Raw genomic sequence first — 18587 nt, 5'->3', positions numbered from 1 at the left:
AGAATCGCTGCATCCCCTCCTCCTTCTTCTGGTTCACTGATGCTGCAAAAAGAAAAAAAAAATGTCCTCCCTCCATGGACCCTACCCCATTTTTTAAAAATTTGGTCTCCAGGTCTCGATGAAATTAGTATTTTTTTTTTCTAGCTGTGTTTGCAGCAACATCAGAGTAGGACAGGAAGGAATCCGAGGGGAAAAAGAGATCATAAAAGCTTCCGTCTAAATGACACTGGAGTGGGAAAGGAGCAGCAGGACGGAGGGGCCATGGGCTTATTCCAGCCTCTCTGCATGCTGCTGGGAACAAAAGCCTGCTGGGGACGAAGCGTGGTCAGGCAGCAGCCAGTGGGCTGAGTGGGAAACCGGAGAGCGATTGTAGTTCCGTTCTGTATTCCAATGGCAATTTTCTCAGAGGTCGTAAGAAGCCTCTGTCTGACACTGAACCTCAATTTACCCGGCTCTGTAAAGCCAGTGACTAAATAATCATGGAAAGTCAGAGATGAGTTTCACCTCGCCAGTTCACTTTGCACAGGGGCAAACCCAGGCCCAGAGAGGGAAAGGATTTGCCTAAAATCACACAGCTAGTAAGTGGCAAAGGTAGGCTGGGGCTCAGGTCTCCAGAGCTCAGTCCTTGTACAAGAAATGTAGCTCTCCACCTGCCTACGTGCAATCTTGTCCATCAACAGAGGGACAGAACAAGAAACATTGGGGGCCGGTGTACTTCGCCCACAAGATTTTAGGAATCAGGAGTTTCGGTATGCACTGAACATGGAGTAAGGGGCTGATTCTGGATGTCTTAGATGAGCCTGGAGCTGTGGGCCAGGGGACTCCAGATTCTAGACGACTCCATCATTAACGCCCTTTGTGGACCATAAGCCTGGCCTACCTGCTTTCTAAGACGATCATGAAGATTTGGTGAAATAACAGAACCCAAAGTTGCATTTTACTTTCTTTCTAGAGAGGAGACTCTCAGAGTAAATTTCATCCCACTCCTTTATGTTAGGACCACTTTAGAAAAGCAGAACTCAGAGAAGATAAGCGCTATAAACTTCAGAACTCTGCTCCCTACACCAGGGGGGCCCCTGTGGTGCACACTCCAGGTATGGGGGCTGCACAGAAAGCGGGAGACCTACAAAACTCTGCAAGACTTTGTCACAGAACAAAAGAAGTCTCAGCGCGAAGCCAGTGGAGAGCTGGGATCCAAGGTGCTGCTGAGAGCCACAGTTCTCCGGCCTAGAGTTCAGCCACGTACTAGACCCAAACCCCCTCCTCCATGCTGATTTCTACTCTAAACGGCAGGCATGTGGCTAAAAGTTTTAGTAGTTTTTCTAAGACCCACCACCAAGAACTGTTCACAGACGTCCTACTCCAGAACCACCTGGGGAGTGTTTTGCAGATTCCAAGGCTTTATACCAGATTCACTAACAGAAACATCTTCAAGAGGGAGGCCCAAAAAATTATGTAGATTTATTCGTCCTAAACCAACAGCTTCCCATGTACTTTAAGTAAATAAAATAAAACAAGTCGCTTCCCATGCGCTTAAAGTAAATGAAATGAAATAAAATCCAAATGACTTCACACCACCTTGAAGGCCCTACAGGAGCTCCTCGGGCTCACTTCTTATCACGCCTCTGACCCCCACTGCAGACACACTAATCCCTCCTGCAAAACTCATTCCTGCCTCAGGGCCTTTGCACTTATTCCTCCCTCTGCCTGAAGCAATTCTTTTCCTGATGTATTCATGGCTGGTTCCTCTTCTTTATTTACAAAATAATTGTTTATTCAAGTATCCTCCTCATGAGGTCCCAAGCAACCCATTTATGGATGCCGGCCGGCCCATCCCATCTAATACTGCATCCTACCCACCAGGTCCTTTTCTGTCATCAGAATGTCCTTGAAGACAGAATCTTTGTTTTGTATCCCCAGCAACAGAGCAAAGGTCTAACATGCCATAGGTACGCAGTAAGTATTTGTTGGAGGAATGGGTAACATTACCCTGTTTTGTTCAAAGATTCTCTCATTTATCGGTTTACTACCTATCTCCCCCATGAGAGTGAGAATTCCCTGAGAGCAGACATTTGTCTGTCTTGTTCCCACCATGTCCTTAGTGCCTAGAATAAATAGCATCTGACCCATAGCAGGTGCTTAGTAACGAGCTATTACATGAATGGACACACAAATGAATGTTTGAGAATCCTGGAGCTGGGACCTCTGTTTGGGCTTGGGACAAGGTAACCGTTTCAATCAACAAACATTTCCAGTCACGTGCAAAAGTCTGGGAAAATTTTTAAAAGGCATAAAGCATGCACCTTCCCCCAAAACTGCCCACAGATTCATGGGAGACAGAAGCACAAACAAATTACTGTGCTAACACACAACAAGGTGCAGGCAAGATGTTTTAGACGTACAAAGCAGGAAGCTGGAAGTCTTTGGCGAGGCTGTCAAGTCTGGATCTGGTCTTGAAATAAAGATGGAAGTAAAACTAGAGGGTGGAGAAGTGGGGAAAGACCATCAGACAAGGAATAGTTTGCAGGCAGATGGCATTTTCAGGAAAGAGCTCAACAAGTAGAAGGGTGGGGTGATGTGACTGGAACAGCTGCTTGAGGCCAGATCCTGCTTGGAAGCTTCATTTTGTTCTACAGGCCGACAGTTCCCGAGCTATTCAAGTGGCAACAATCTCTCCCCATCTTAAAGACTCCTCATAAACAAGCTGCGTGAAGATCAAATATTCACACAGAATGCATAAAACGGTGAAGTCCAAAAAAAAAAATGTGAAATCCCATATTTTTACTCCAGAAACATGAAACAGAGAAAGATCAGCAACCACAATTTGAGAAACAAATCATTTCTCTGTGTCCCACTGGCCGGGATTCGGTAAGTATACTTTTTAAGTTGGTTAATTAGAAAACATGAGAGAAGTGTAACTTTATCACATACGCAATGCTCTTTAGAAGAATCTGTTTTGTGCTGCACTGATGATAAGAGCGTAAACCTGTGTTAAAAAATGACATGCTGTCTGCTGGCTGTATGGACAGTGCAGGGACCACCTGGGGGTTACGGAGACCCAGCTCTCCCAGGCGTCCTCTGAGGATGGCACCAAAGGTAGTAAGAAGCCACAGAAGCGGGGTGAGCAGCGGCTGATTTTGACGGGATTTGGGAGTTCACCACCAGCTAATGTGCAGACTGGACAAAGGTGGACTGAAAGGGATCAGCAAGAAGGCCAAGTCGTGTATGGGTGTCCACAGTGCAGGGACAGAGGTGTCCTCAGTCATGGGAGATGCGATCTTATGAACAGAGGCACTGATCTCAGCCCCTGCTGTCTGCACATCCTACCCCAGCTCTGCAAAACAAGTAAGTCATGCCCCATGGGTAAAGGTGGTCCAAACTTCACTTCCATGCTGATTTTCAATCACCGAGTCCTGACCATCAGAGGGAGAAATTATTTTTTTAATTCTTTTTAATGTTGATTTATTTTTGAGAGACAGAGCACCGGCAGGGAAGGGGAAGAGAGAGGGAGACAGAGGATGCGAAGCAGGCTCCAGGCTCTGAGCTGTCAGCTCAGAGCCCAACGCAGGACTCGAACCCGTGAAGCACGAGATTGTGACTTGAGCGAAGTCAGACACTTAACCGACTGAGCCACCCAGGCACCCCAGAGAGGGAGAAATTCTTAAGCGAATTCCATGCAGCCCTGCAGGTGGGGTCCCACACTCTTCCAAGCACCTAACATTTGGGTGGCTTTCCTTCTAGACTTTTCCCTGTGGGCATTAGGACCACACTGCCATGTATCTCCCCCGCCCCCGCCCTCTGTATTGTTCATACTGCTGTGTCATAAAACATTTTTCTATAAACACGATTTTTAGTTGTCACATAATATTCCACTCTAAGAATGTCCCATAATTTACCATTCTCCTTTTGTTGGACACTTAGGGAGTTGCCAATATTTCACTATTATAAATAGCACTGTAATGCACATCCTTGCACATAAATCTCTGTGCACATCTCTGATTATTTCCTTGGGGCAGATTCCTAGAAGTGTGATTGCTGGGATGTTTGCCATTTTGATGGATTTTGTGTTGCACTGTTCCCCCCTGCCTGGTGTCCTAGTGGCAAAAGATAAATGCCCATGAAAGGACGCGTGTGGGGGGAAAAGGGAGCTCTAAGTGAACACTGACTTACAGATCTGAGCAGAGAGGAGACACTTCCCATGGGCTAATCTGGGTGACAGGCAAGACTATTTATTTATTCCTGGCATTTACCTGACCCCTTCTTCCAAAGGGGACTGACCTAGAACAAGAAGAACTAATATATCATATGAAAATGTCAGAGGGGGTGGGGAAGAGGAGGTTGCCAATAGTGGAGTGACTTAGCTGCTCAAGACCCAAGGAGAATAAAAACCAGAAGAGGAAGGGGGCTTTTCGTGATCAGTTCCTCTGCCTCTAGGGTCGCCAGATAAGACACAAGATGCCCAGTTAAATCTGAATTTCCAATAAACAACAAATAATTAGTTCAGTATAAAAAAGTGTGTCCCATGAGATATCTGGGACACATTTGCACCGAACACACTGTCGCTCTGCAGTTCTGATTGAACGCGCATCGTGGATTCGAATTTGCTCAGGCTGGCGACCGTGCCTGCTGCAGTCATTGCAGAGCAGCTATTAAGAGAAGGGCAGCAGCCGTACCGTTTGGAGGGCAAAGATGGATTGAGGGGCACAGACTTGGTGTGCAGGAAACTGAGGGCACCAGTGGATGGAGGCAGGGCTGCAGCTCCTACCAACCAGATCCCCACCCTCAAGAAAGCCACAGAGAGATGCAGAGATACTGAGGTCGCTCTGACAGAGGCCACGTTGGGGCACAGGGCTCTGGGCATGCGCTGGGATCACCAGCAAAGAGATGGACAGAGCCACACAACTCTGGTGAGGGACGGCGGCTCCCTGTGCAGTCTGTCCAGGTGGGACGTGAAGGGAGCAGCTGAGGACAGGCTGATGCCACAGACCCTGAAAAATCGTTCTCTCCCTGACCTCATCTCTGCCGGAAAACTGCTGTATTTAGAGGAGGAGAAAAAGAAGGCGCTCTCTTTACACACACACATACACACACACACACACACAGCACCTTCCTGTGGTCGTGCCTCAGCAGTCCCTCACACAATATGCTCTAAATTAATAGCTTCAGGGAGATAATGGTTTATAAAGCAGGAGTTTGTATGCAACCAAGGAAAATGTTCTCCTCCTTATTATACAGCTATATTTTGTTTGGAGGCAGATTATGAGCAAACAAGGTTAAATGCACACACAAACACACACACACACAGGCAAATAGGCTTCAATTTTCTACTCCACGACCTGCTGCCTCAAATTTCCTCCTTTGCCTTTGTTTTGACTATTTCTCTTGCTTCCATTTTTTTTCTCCTTGTCCTTTCTTTCCTCCTGCTCATTATGCTTTATCCTGTTTATTTTCTTTTCCCTTTTATTTTCTATTTCTGTCCTGTCTTGGTTTTCTTATTATTCCTTCTTTTGTCTTTCTCTATGAGGCAGAAAAACAGCTCAATCAAAAATAAATTTTAAAATCACGGAATGTTTGAACGGGGAGGTGCCTCAGAAATCGCTTTGCAAACAAAGAAACTGAGGCACATAAAAGTGAAGGGACTCGGTCAGGATAACACGGTTTCTAGCACTTAGGCTGGTGTCCAATCACCTCTCTCTCTCCAAATTCGGTCCCCTTTCCACTGTATCAAACGCCTTCTCATTAGGTATGGCATAATTTCATAAGGTGAGTGGCTTTCTGTCGTGAGGTGAATTGTGTCCCCCCAAATAATTTATCCACCTCTTAACCGACCTCCCTCCTCTTCCCTGTGGACGTGACCTTATTTGGAAATAGGGGTTTAGCAGATGTAATTAAGATGAGGTCATCCTGGAGTAGGGCAGACCATAAATCCCGCCACCAGTATCTGTAAAGAAGGCTATGTCGGGGCGCCTGGGTGGCGCAGTCGGTTAAGCGTCCGACTTCAGCCAGGTCACGATCTCACGGTCCGTGAGTTCGAGCCCCGCGTCAGGCTCTGGGCTGATGGCTCAGAGCCTGGACCCTGTTTCCGATCTGTGTCTCCCTCTCTCTCTGCCCCTCCCCCGTTCATGCTCTGTCTCTCTCTGTCCCAAAAATAAATAAACGTTGAAAAAAAAATTTTTTTTTAAAAAAAGAAGGCTATGTGGAGACACAGACATACGGACGCACACAATAAGAAGGCCACGTGACAGTGCAAGCAGAGACAGGGCAATGCAGCTGCAAGCAAGAAGCCAAGGGCACCAACCACCGGAAGCCGGGAGGGCAGGAGGGAACAAGTTCTCTTTCAGAGCCTCCGGAAGGAACCAATCCTATCAACCCCTCGACTTCTAGCCTCCAGAAGTGTGAGAGAAGAAATCTCTGGGGTTTTAAGTCACCCACTGCATGGCACTTCGTTACAGCACCTTCTCACACTCACACGCTGCAAACCGTGGAGCGGCCCGGAGCCTACAGGGCAGGTCTGCAGCTGGCCAGCCCCAGGCTCCCCACTATACCGCGCTGCCTTGGTCATCTAGAGAAAAAGTATCACGTGGACATTTTGCGCAGGGAAGAGGCCAGACCTGGGGTTTCTGAGATATAAAGCAATACAAGACACGGTCCCTGCCTTCAAGAGGACTCTGTAAGACTGAAATAAAGAAGGCCATGCTAAGACAGGACTATCGGGGCTTCAAAGGCGGGCCAGGCTGCCAATGCCCCCAAATCAAAGGACCTCCTGAACTGCAGCTCCATCCAGAGGAAGACAGGGCAGCCCTATTCTCCAGAGCAGGGACACCCCTCAGGTTCTGAAGAGAAGCCGACTCTCCAGGGGGTGGCAGACACACTCCCAGTATCCTACCAGATGGACATTTCTTCGGGCCAGTAGCTGCCTAAGGCCTGGAAATGCAGGTTTCAAGGCTGTGTGTCCAAAGGCTGGAGGCCTGCCCCACCACCCAGCCCTTAGTGCCCCTGAGGAAACTCAACACTCCTCGGAGCTGGCTTTTGCTTGATTCTGAGCCAGGGAGGAAGGGTGGGAGGGCCTTTCGGAGTTGTGAGGAGGGGGTCTCCAGGCTGGGAATGACCCCCACTTTGAACTTAACATACCCCAGGCCTGCATTTTGGCCTGTCCTCTGAGCCCTTCGGAGGTTGGTACTGCTGCCAGAATTACCACGTGGAGGTCTGCCTGGCCTGCCCAGGGCCAAGTGGTGTCTGTAGGCCCAGAGGGGAGTGCTTCTTCCTGTGGATGTGGGGAGAGGGGTGAAGGGTTTGGGGGAGGGCAGGAGAGGAGAGGGGAGGCTCTTCCAAAGCCACCATTGTGCTCTTTCCCAGAGCTGCGGAAAACAGGTGGCAGGGCCCGGAAGAGCCCCTGTTCAATCCTGACTCTGGGTGATTTGCTTGTTCTTGGCTCCCAGCAAATTAAAATGTCCTTTATGTTTATAACAGGGGCAATAATCCGCCTTCGGTTTTGAAACCAAGGTGGAATAGTCAATCCTACTCTCTTGTCAGATGCTAATCTGACCCACTGATAATGAAAAAGGGAGAGGAGAATCTGCTTGGTCTGCAGAGTCAGAGGATTTGCAAGGGCGGGGGGGGGGGGGCTTTGGATTAAAATTAAATATTAGGAGGTAGAGAAATCACATTGGGAAAGACTGGCCGGGAAGTAACACAGGAGTTGGTGTAGAGGGGGTGGGGTGACAGCTGGGGCGGCTTAGGCAAGAAAGGATTGGCAGAAACACAATAATCATGCCTCAGACTACATGTGACATTAGCTCATGGCTTCCTCTCCTGAATTAACCTGGGGAGTGACCGGGGCGGGTGGGGGGGATGCTGGTGACCATGGGGTTTTCCAGGAGTGTTTCTTTTTTATTTTAGTTTCTCCTAGTTTAGCACTAGAGCTTGGGCTTGTTGGCAAAGCGTGAAAAGTTAAAGGGGGAAAAGCAGAGGGAAAAAGGGAAAAAGGAAAAAAGGAATCTCTCATGTGTGGCTCGAGAGAAAGTTGAGAATCGGATTAGGGCTGTTCTGCCCAATTGCCCGAACTAAAAGATTAAACAAAAGCCAAGTACTTTGGTTTTGGGGTTTTTGTTTTGGTTGGGTTTCCATCTAGGAAACGAGGAGGGCATGAGAACAGTCTCTTCCCAAAGTTTCAATTTACATGTGTTAATGCCACGGGTGTCCTTTGTTCCTCCCCGTTGGGGGCAGTACAGGCTCTTTGGGATGTTCTGGAGACCCCTCAAAGTCAGATTTGAGTATATCCCGTAGCACCTATTTGAAGGCACAACATCCCAAACATGCCCTCCAAATTCAGTGAGAACTCACCTTGCTGTTTTCTCATGATGTGGTAAGGGGCTAGGGGAGAAGTCATTTTATGTATGTATGTAAGACCTGTCCCATTGTCAAATCACTCTAAGTGTAAGACAATGATTCCTTCTCGATGTTGAGCTCCAGCCAGGATCCCCATAATTGCCACCCACTGGATGTCCACTCCACCTTCTAGACGACAGCTGCTCCCATACATACTGGAAGGTGGGTGTATTGCCCTATATGCTTCTACATATAAATAAAGCTGGGTACCTTGACTCTTTGCCACTGTCTTAGCCCAGGCTGCTATAACAAAGTACCATAGACTGAGTGGCTTACAAACAACAGAAATCTATTTCTAATAGTTCCGGAAGCTGTAAGTCCCAAATCAGGGTCAGCACCTTCTTCTAAGTTGCAAACTGACATCTTCTTGCTGTGTCCTGACATGGTAGAAAGGGGAGTGACAGCTCTCTGGGTCACTAATAAGGTCACTAATCCCATTCATGAAAGCTCCACCCTCATGACCTAATGTCCTCCCAAAGGCCCCACCTCTTACAATCATCACATTGGGAGTTAGGATTTCAACCTATGGATTTGGGGAGGACACAAACATTTAGCCAACCGGACTCATATACCATGTTTTCCTGATTTCTGGCCACCCTGGTCAACTACAGTTTGTGTTCCCTTTAAAGTATGGTTCCTATAACTTAATGAGAAATTTGGTGTTTCTTCCTCCCTCTCCAATCCACCCTCCACACTGCCACCACAGCAATCATTAAAAAATACATATGCCCCACCAAGTTATTCCCCTGCTGGTCAAAACCCTTCACTGGTACCCCACTGCCTATGAAAAAAGACTCCTCAGCATCCCCCCATAAACCCACCATCTCCGATTACTCCGGCAGCTTCCTAACTGGAGTCCCTGGTCCCATCTTGACCTGCCCACCCCATGAGCCATTCCCTAGAGCTAGGACAAAAACTGTGTACCCTCCATATACCAAGTAGCATATATCACATTGTGTCCCCTGCTTACCACTCATTAATGGATCTCTCTTATACTTGGAATAAAATTCAAATTCCTCCCCAGACCCTACTAGTCCTCATCACCTGCCTCTCAAGTCTTATGCGTCCCTCCTCCCTGTCAATACCCAAACCACAGGTCTTCCTTCATGTCTTCACACAGGTCAACCTCTTTCCTGATGCAAACTCTTCTCACATACTGTTCCCTGTCTGGAATGCCCTTCCCTCCTTCCTCACAGGGCAGCTCCTTCTCACTGCTCAAGAGTGAGCTCTATGCCACCTCCTCCAAGAGGCCTTCCCTAATCCCTAGGTCATGCTCGTACTGGCACACACACTCACTGTCCTCCTTCAACTCACTGTCATCTTGCATCGTAACACTGTTTTGAATTTGTAATACAGGGGGGTGGCTTATTTCTTTGTCTATTTATTGGCTGTCTGACTCTCCCACTAGAATATAACCTCCACGAGAACAGAAAGCATGACAGTTTGTTGATCCCTGTATACCTTGTATCTAGTTAGTGTCTTACACACAGAAGACGCCTAGTAAATATTTATTGGATCAGTGAAGCTCTCAGATACCTTATCTGCTATCCTCCTCCTATTCCTACTCATTCCCTAAGATCCAGGTCAAGAATCCAGTACAAAATCATCCCTGACTTCGATGAACAGAGGTTATCATCCCCCCCCCCCTTAGCATGCAGGAAACAATGACTGGAGACCCACTCTGTGCCCAGCATGATGATGCCTGCTGAGAACACAGGATTCATCTACACACATCCCTTGGCCTCCAGGAATCCCCAGCCTAGTGGAAGCTATGCACACAGAACAAAACCTTAAAACAAAACATTGAATACTTGTGGATGACACAGGAGCATAGGGGATATCTGAGCAGGGCAGGGTGGCCAAGCAGCAGGGTTTAGATTAATGATAGCACAGGACCAGGTAACAGGTACTTTCTGCCCACTCTGCACTTAAGCAGCTAACACATAGCATTACCATTTATTCACGTGCCTCTTGCTGTTCCCTGCCAGAGCCCTTCAGGACAGGGCGGCTGTCAAACATAGCCTAGGGTCCCCAGAACATCCAAACACGGCCACTGCGAAAGGCAAGAGTGCCATGGCAACAAACTCCGGGGACTTGCACTTGGCCTAAGCCTGCTCTGGGCCCTGCTGCTAGGGCATCTGCATCCACACAAAAGAATCCCCTCACTCAAAAAAAAAAAAAAAAAAGAAAAAGAAAGAAAAGTCTTCCCTGGAGAAAGCCCAGCTACTTATTGAGTGCCACCTGCCACATGGGTTAATCCAGCCCTGGATTTCTCCTTTACGGCCAACCCCATTTCAACCACAGCTGATCTCCCATCTGACCCTCGGCACTGTTGAGAGATGAGGGGCAATAAATCGGCATCCACTTGCCCGGCCCTGGACCACTGCCACCGCCACTGCCTCTGCCCCCACACCTCAGAAGAAAGACTGACGGGAGCCGCAGATGACGCTGAACTTCAATTAGGCCCTGCTGGCAAATTAGTCACGCAGGGTGACATTTTCCAATCAGGGAACATTAGCATCCTCCCTAATTACACAATCGTGGGGCCGACAAGCTTGGGGGCAAACAAGACCAAGGCGCTCAGCAACTTGGGTGTGGGCACGCACACGCGCGCACACGCATGCGCACACACGATGCCACCGGACAACGGCATCCACCTCTCCTCCGACGCGGCTTAAAAGCTGACTGTGCACGTTGCTCAGAAGGAGAGAGGAAAACCACATGAAGGAAATCCCTGTATCTCGGGAGCATTTCCAAGAATTTCACAGATGAGGAGAATTTCATTTCACGGAAAACAAGGGCTGTAATCCTAACAGTCCTAACCAGCCTCAGATAAAAACTGTCTGCTCTTTGGATCCAGGCCTGGTAGCGAATGGTATTCACCAGGGACGCGATGCAGCAGGTTCTCTTGGCCACACACCTACTCTGTGACCTTGTAGAATTTGTTGAACCTGCACTCCCTTCCCTCACCTGTAATACAGAAACACCCACTTCTCCTCATTCATTCAATCAACCAACATTTATTGTCTACTCCATGCCAGGCATTGCTTGAAGCCTTGGAGACGGTGGTGAACAAGGAAGTAGAAATGCATCTGAACACATCTGAGCCACAGCGGATGCTGTTACAACTTTAACACAAGAGATGCCAGGCATCATGGCAGGAACGTCAGTGACCACCAGTCCATGGGGGCTGCCTCATGAGGTTGGCTTAGGGTTCCCCCTAGTTGAATAGGCAGCTCTTCCAGGTCAAGAGTCTGTTCTTGGGGTGCCTAAGTGGCTCAGTCGGTTAAGCACCAGACCTCAGGTCATGACCTCACAGTTCGTGGGTTCAAGCCCCGCATCGGGCTCTGCACTGACAGCTCAGAGCCTGGAGCCTGATTCAGATTCTGTGTCTCCCTCTCTCTCTCTGCCCCTCCCCCACCTGCTCGCTCGCTCGCTCTCTCTCTCTCAAAAATAAATAAACATTAAAAAACATTTTTTAAAGAGTCTGTTCTTCACAGCTTCTCCCTGCTCCAGATAGTTGAGTATTGGATACATTTTGTGTCATTAGAAAGGAAGGAAGGTTTACAGGGCATTACAAAAAATTAAGTATATAAATGAGTAGAAACAGGCATTTCCAAATTTTAAAAAAGAGAGATAAAGAGAGGATAAGTGATTTGCAATTACAAAAATGTGTGTGTGTGTGTGTGTGTGTGTGTGTGTGTGTGTGTGTGTGTGTATGTGTTCATCTAAATGTGTAAGGGCGCCTGGGTGGCTCAGTTGGTTAAGCGTCCACCTTTAGCTCAGGTCATGATCTTGGTTTGTAAGTTCAAGCCCTCCATCAGGCTCTGCACTGATAGTACAGAGCCTGCTTGGGATTCTCTCTCTCTCTCTCTCTCTCTCTCTCTCTCTGTCCTTCCCAGACTTGCATGTGCACACACACTTGCTCTCTCAAAATAAATTAAAAACTTTTTAAAAAATAATAAATATGTATATGTGTGTTTATATGTGTGTATGATGTATACGTATGTGTGTTTGTGTTTATATGTGTGTGTGTATATGTGCATGCATTCCTATATCCACTGCCATGTTTTGTTTATCCCAGGGTTACTTCAAGGGCTAAATATGCAAATTCCCTAGCAAAGGATCTAGCACGCAGTGGGCACTCAGTAAGTATTCTGTGTCATTACTCTTGCTGCCTTCATTATGACAATCTGAGTTGATGGCGAGCCTGGCTCCTCCGTGCTGCATCGTCCGCTATTGCATTTCTGCAGGACACATCTTCACCCGCAGTTATACAAAAATAAAGCTTCCCAATCACTTCTCCGTAGCATCACGTCCTGCTGCAGCCTGGAGCTGCCACCTGCCTCTTTCACAGCAAGATCCACTATATCCTGTCCTGGGGAGGCCACGACCAAGTCTCCACTGGAACCGAAGACAGCCACCATCTTGCCAGCAAACCCAGCACTGCCTCCCATCAAGCATGTAAAACACGGTTAGTCATTTGGATTTACTCTTTGTCATTCCTCATTCCTCCCATCTGACATCACCCCTCCACGCACGCTCCACCAGGGCAGGAACAATGACAGGAGCTCTGCGCGCTACAGAGCTGGCTCAGGCTCTAGAGCTACATGGCGTTAATCTCCCGCCTGCCCATTCTCCAGTGTTCCGAGCATGCTGGCTCCAATTATCAGCCAGAGGCAGGACTTCTAGGCCAGTGTTTGTTTACCTCACCCCTGTCTCCCCTTCTGAGCAGCAACAGAACAAAATATCCTAGACGGAGCCCGGCCGCCTCCCCATGGCGTGCTGCCAGTCATAAAGACGTCGTTGGAATGTCTCGTCTTTTTTTTTTCTAATGCCGCTCCTTGTCGCCACAGATTGATCTGCCAGTTAAATATTTAGACATGCTCATCTGCCTTTGTCATGAAACACCACTTGACTTTGAGCGATGAGAAAGGAGGTACTGAGGCTGAGCTACTCCCTGCCTGGGACATGAGGAGAGATGGAGGCAGTGAGAAGACAACTCCCCACCCCAGGGGTCTGCACATCTCCATCAAAACCCACCCGATCCAACATCAGCAAGGTCAGCACCCCCAACCTCCAGAGCCTGAGAAGGGCCGAGAAGGGGGAGCCAGGTCCTGTCCTTAGATCACCAGGTGCATGAGTTTGCTCGGTCAGCCCCGTCCTGCCCTAGCCTTCCTGATCATCAAATGGCTTTCATGTCAGTAGCTCACGCAGTCTTCACAGCATCCCTACGACAGCTACAAGTGCCAGCAACATATCACAAACACGTATTATCTCATTTAATCGTCACGACAACCCCCCCCCCCGCCCCGTGAAATGGGAATTATTGCTCCAATTTACAAACAAGGAGGCAGAGATGCACAGAGTCTAACTTTCTTTTTTAAGTTTATGTATTTATTTTGAGAAAGAGTGTGCAAGCAGGGGAGGGGCGGGGGGGGGGAGAGAGAGAGAGAGAGAGAGAGAGAGAGAGAGAGAGAGAGAGAATCCCAAGCAGGCTCTGAGCTGTCAACACAAAGCCCAATGCGGGGCTCAAACTCACAAACCGCACACAAGATCATGAGCCAAAATCAAGAGTCAGATGCTTTTTACTGACTGAGCCGCCCAAGAGCCTCTCACAGAGTTTAAATGAACGGTTGGCCCAACATCACTCAGGAGGGAAAACGCGGTCTGTGACTGTGGCCCGGCTCCCAAGGATGTGTTCATTTCGCCAGATGTCCACAGAAGGTCACCACCAACATGGACCCTCTAAACTCATGCTTGATCACCTCGGCCAGAAAAACCCCTTTATTCCTTTGCAACTTCTGCAGAGGCTCAAGATCTTTCCTGGGAAATCTGGCTTGCTTCCTGATCACAGAAGAGGTCAGGGGCCAAAGAGACCAAACCACTCAGCTCCCGGCTTATGTGTTTAAACTATAAGGTACTTTTCAGAACAGTGTCCATCAAAGCCTGGGACCCTGCTCTATGTTGACTGCAAGAAAGTGAATTTCAGTAGATGGAGGGTCATTAGAACTCTTCAAGGGCAGCCTGGAAAGGCCCTGGGCAAATTGAGGGCAAGGTGGTCCCACAGTGGGCACAGAGGACAGGATGGTACGGAAGCTAACAAATGCTCTCGGGCCCACGGTGCCTCAAGCCTGGCGTTTGTTCTGACAGCAAAAATAGTGTGCAGAGAAACCCCTTTTTCTTTTCATTCCCCTGTTTCAGAAACACACAGGTGCTCTTTCATCTAAGCAGCTGGCAGAGGAAGGGAGAGGAGAGGCAATGAGGTTGGAAGTGTCTGAGAAGAAGGGACCAAAGACTCCAAGAGAAGCAGCCAATGCTGAGGGTGGTGACAGGTGCTGCGGTGACCAGCCAGAGGGAAGGGGATGGTTACTGAATCCCACTTTCTCACTCCCCACATGGGAAAACTGACGCTTCGGGAAAATTTTAAGTGCCTTACAGAGAGTCACACGCTGGTCAGTAGCAAGAATTCAGATTTTCTAACACCCAGTCCAGCTTCCCTCTCTCCCTCTCCCTCCCTCCCTCTCTCTCTCTCTCTCTCTCTCTCTCTCTCTCTCTCTCTCGCTCCAGCCCTTCCATCTATCAGCTCTGCTTCTATGTGCTGTCTTCAACCTCTTTCCTACTGTATATGGTCTTCTCCCATGAAATGGTTAGTGGCTCTAACTCACACAGCTTCCAGAGTGACGTGCAAAAAGGAAGAAGACTCCCCTCTCCCAGTCCGTAGATGAGCCTTGTTTGAGCCACGTCCACACTCCTTGCCCAGTCAATGCGTCTATGGTGGGAGACGGATGTAGATACTGGAATCCACCAGAATGACCAGAAATGAAAGAGACCCGTTTCCCAAAATAAATGGCAGTGCCATTGCCAGAAAACAACAGAGACAAATGCAATAGATGTACACACACAAAGACAACCTAGCAATTCTCGCTTCATGAATTGGTTAAAAACAAACCAAAAAAAACCACACACCAGATTCAGATTTTTCTACCCAATGTTTTATGTTCTAGGTTCAAGGAATAGGAGGTAGGAAGCCAAACTTGGGCCTCCTGGCCCAATTCATACTTTCAAAACCAGATTTTTCTTTCTTTTTTTTTTTTTTAATTTTTTTTAACGTTTATTTATTTTTGAGAGAGACAGAGACAGAATGCGAGTGGGTTAGGGGCAGAGAGAGAGGGAGACACAGAAGCAGAAGCAGGCTCCAGGCTCTGAGCGGTCAGCACAGAGCCCAACGCGGGGCTTGAACTCACAGACCGCGAGATCATGACCTGAGCCGAAGTCGGACACCCAACCGACTGAGCCACCCAAGCGCACCAAAACCAGGTTTTTCTACAGAAGGCCTGCCTTTGGAGTAATCAGTGGCTTACCAAGCCACTAAGAAAGTGATATGCTTTCCCAACTGACTCTGCGTGCCTTGCAAATACCCTTCCTCCACCAGGAGCCTTGAAAGGGAAGCATGGTGAAGAACATGACTCCATCCAAACAGTCCATCCAAATCCCTGACACTCCTTCAACTCTCCGCACCCCGCCACGCGACTATGACCAGTCAGCTCACACTCTCCTGAACCTGTACTTGTAAAAGCCAAACAGAAGAGACAAAGGGAGAAGGCAGGGGAGAAGAGAATAAAGCGGGAGGTGCCGTCAACAGAGGTTGGCGCCTGCTCCCACCTGGGAGGCAGACTTCGAAAGCAGCTAAACAGAGCATGTGAGCTCTTCCCCACCACCCCCACCTCCACATTAGCTGGTTGGAAAGCTCTGCACTGGGAGAGTCTCACAGATCACAGCTGATCAAGGCACAATAATGGATAACAGTGCTAAACAACTCAGGAACAAGCATTCATTCCATCACTTACCAGCTGAATGATCATTAGCAGTCACTTAACATCTGTGATCTTCAGTTTCCTCACCTATAAAATGGGAAGAGTGATTGTTACTGATCTCACAGAGTTGTCATGAGGAGTAAGTAAGATAGTGTCTTTAAAATGCTGGGGTGCCTGGGTAGCTCAGTCGGTTGGGCGTCCGACTTCGGCTCAGGTCATGATCTCATAGTCCGTGTGTCTGAGCCCCGCATCGGGCTCTGGGCTGACCGCTCAGAGCCTGGAGCCTGCTTCTGATTCTGTGTCTCCCTCTCTCTCTGCCCCTCCCCCGCTCATGCTCTGTCTCTCTCACTCTCAAAAATGAATAAATGTTAAAAAAAAAAATTTTTTTTTTTAATGCTTAGAATGGTGCCCGGGACATAGTAATGCTCAGAAAGTATTAGGTATGTTATTGTCATCAGCAGCCACATACATATGATATCCATAAACTATAGAAAAAGTATATTTCAAACATATATGCACCATTTTCAAGTGTGTTTTAATGGATTAACTCCAAATTCATTGAAAACTAGTAGTGAACACAGTGTACTTTATATTTTTTATATATTTTCCCAGTGAGCATTCAGACTATGGCTATTCCCATGATGAGTTTCCTTTTTTTTTTTTTTAATTAAAGGACTCCACATCCTCAAAAAAGGTGGAAAAGCACCAATACACATCAGTGTTGTCTTTACCGTAACTGAGATGCTGTAGAAGTTATAACTCAAGTGTGACATTTAGTACTTGACCTCTAACATTTTCAAAGAATGATGCTCTTTCTCTATTGCCCTTTGCTACTGTTGCTTACAAAGAAATTAGGTAGAATTCATGGCATCAGCAAGCATTAAATATCCCCATCTGTCCTGCTTACCCTAGAAGTTTTGCTCACCTGGATTTTTCTCTCCTACCCATGATGGATGGGCAGGAGCCACACTGTCAGATTGACTGCCAATCCATAAATAGCTCTGCCACTTAGATGCCATGGGGATAACATTAATACCAAACACAAAGACTAAATAGAAAGCCTTTAGCAACTGAATGGCCCTTAGATTTCAGAGGTATCGATCCAGTGGAGCCTGCTAAGTTATTATGGCTACAGTTGTGCTCAGAGAAATCTGTGATCTTGAGGAAAGTTAGAAGTCGCAATCACCCTTCACTACAAAGTACAGCAAAGGGGCTGTGGGGCAGCTCGCTGCCTCCTCTGTCCTCTGCTTGTCCCAGGGCCGCATCCATTCCTCCCATTCAGAGCTAGCCACGGAAACATCATCCGTGGCTCAGTTTCCCCAGACCAACAATAGCTCAAATTTTACAACACTCCTAGCTTCTGTTTTCTTTATCTCACACAACTTCTCCAAGATGGCATGGATATTATTACACTTCTGTATAATAATGAAGAAATTAGGGTCAAGGGATTTGCCCCAGATCGAGCACTAAGCAGCGGGCAGAGCGAGGGCAAGAATGGCAGTCTGCTCCGGCCATGGAAGCCCCCAAACTGGCTCCTGAACCCTGTACCCATCCCTTTGCAATGTCTCCTAAATTCCTCCCCGACTGACGGCTCGAACTCTGCCGTCAGAGAGTTGCTGAGAGTTGCTGTCACCTAGAGTTATCTATGCCCCTTTCGTTTAATAATCTCCCCATACTCCAGGCTTGCACCAAGTTTATCACACTACTTCAGACTTGGGGGTTCGGCAAAAGGCTTGGGGTGAACACCAGGCGGTGTGGCTTGGGGCTGGCTGAAGCTCATGGGCAGAAGGTGCTGGATTTCCATGGGTCCTCCATGCTCTAGGCGTCTTGAACAGAGGCATGTGGGGGCTGGGTTGTAGATTAACACAGGACAGGGCTGTGTAATAGCAGAGGGACCCCCACACCCTGGGGTTCTCCTTTTATGGGGCAAGTATGACAGTGGCCTGAAGGTAAGGCAAAACCTGTCTGAGTTTGGGTACCAAATGCTCTCAACTTGGGTACCAGCTATTTACAGGAGTCTCTAGGAATACTGGCTGTCTGGCACCCGGAGCTTATGGAGACTGAGGAGGCTGAGCGCATGGGAGAAGGGAGACCCTGGCCCCAGTTAGCTTGTTGCCAAACTATCTGAAGAGACTCTGGGGACATTCAGCGGCCAATACTACTTGCTCTCCACACTTGGGTTTTTGAACTGTCCACCTGTATAACAGGTTGTATAAGGGAGAAAGAAGGCATGAAAGAGTTTCTAGGGCCCCAATGAGTTTCTCTCTCTCTCCTCCAATAGGTTGTGTGTCCTGGGCCATGTAATTCCTCATCGAGACAATGTAAAGAAACCACACTGGAGTAAAACACAAAGGAGTGGTGATTCACGGTTGTCCCCTGCAT

This window comes from Prionailurus viverrinus, chromosome A2 (assembly GCF_022837055.1).
Source record: "Prionailurus viverrinus isolate Anna chromosome A2, UM_Priviv_1.0, whole genome shotgun sequence".
In the NCBI taxonomy this organism is placed as follows: domain Eukaryota; kingdom Metazoa; phylum Chordata; class Mammalia; order Carnivora; family Felidae; genus Prionailurus; species Prionailurus viverrinus.
The sequence above is the reverse complement of the archived record's forward strand: the minus strand, read 5'-3'. Positions refer to the sequence as shown.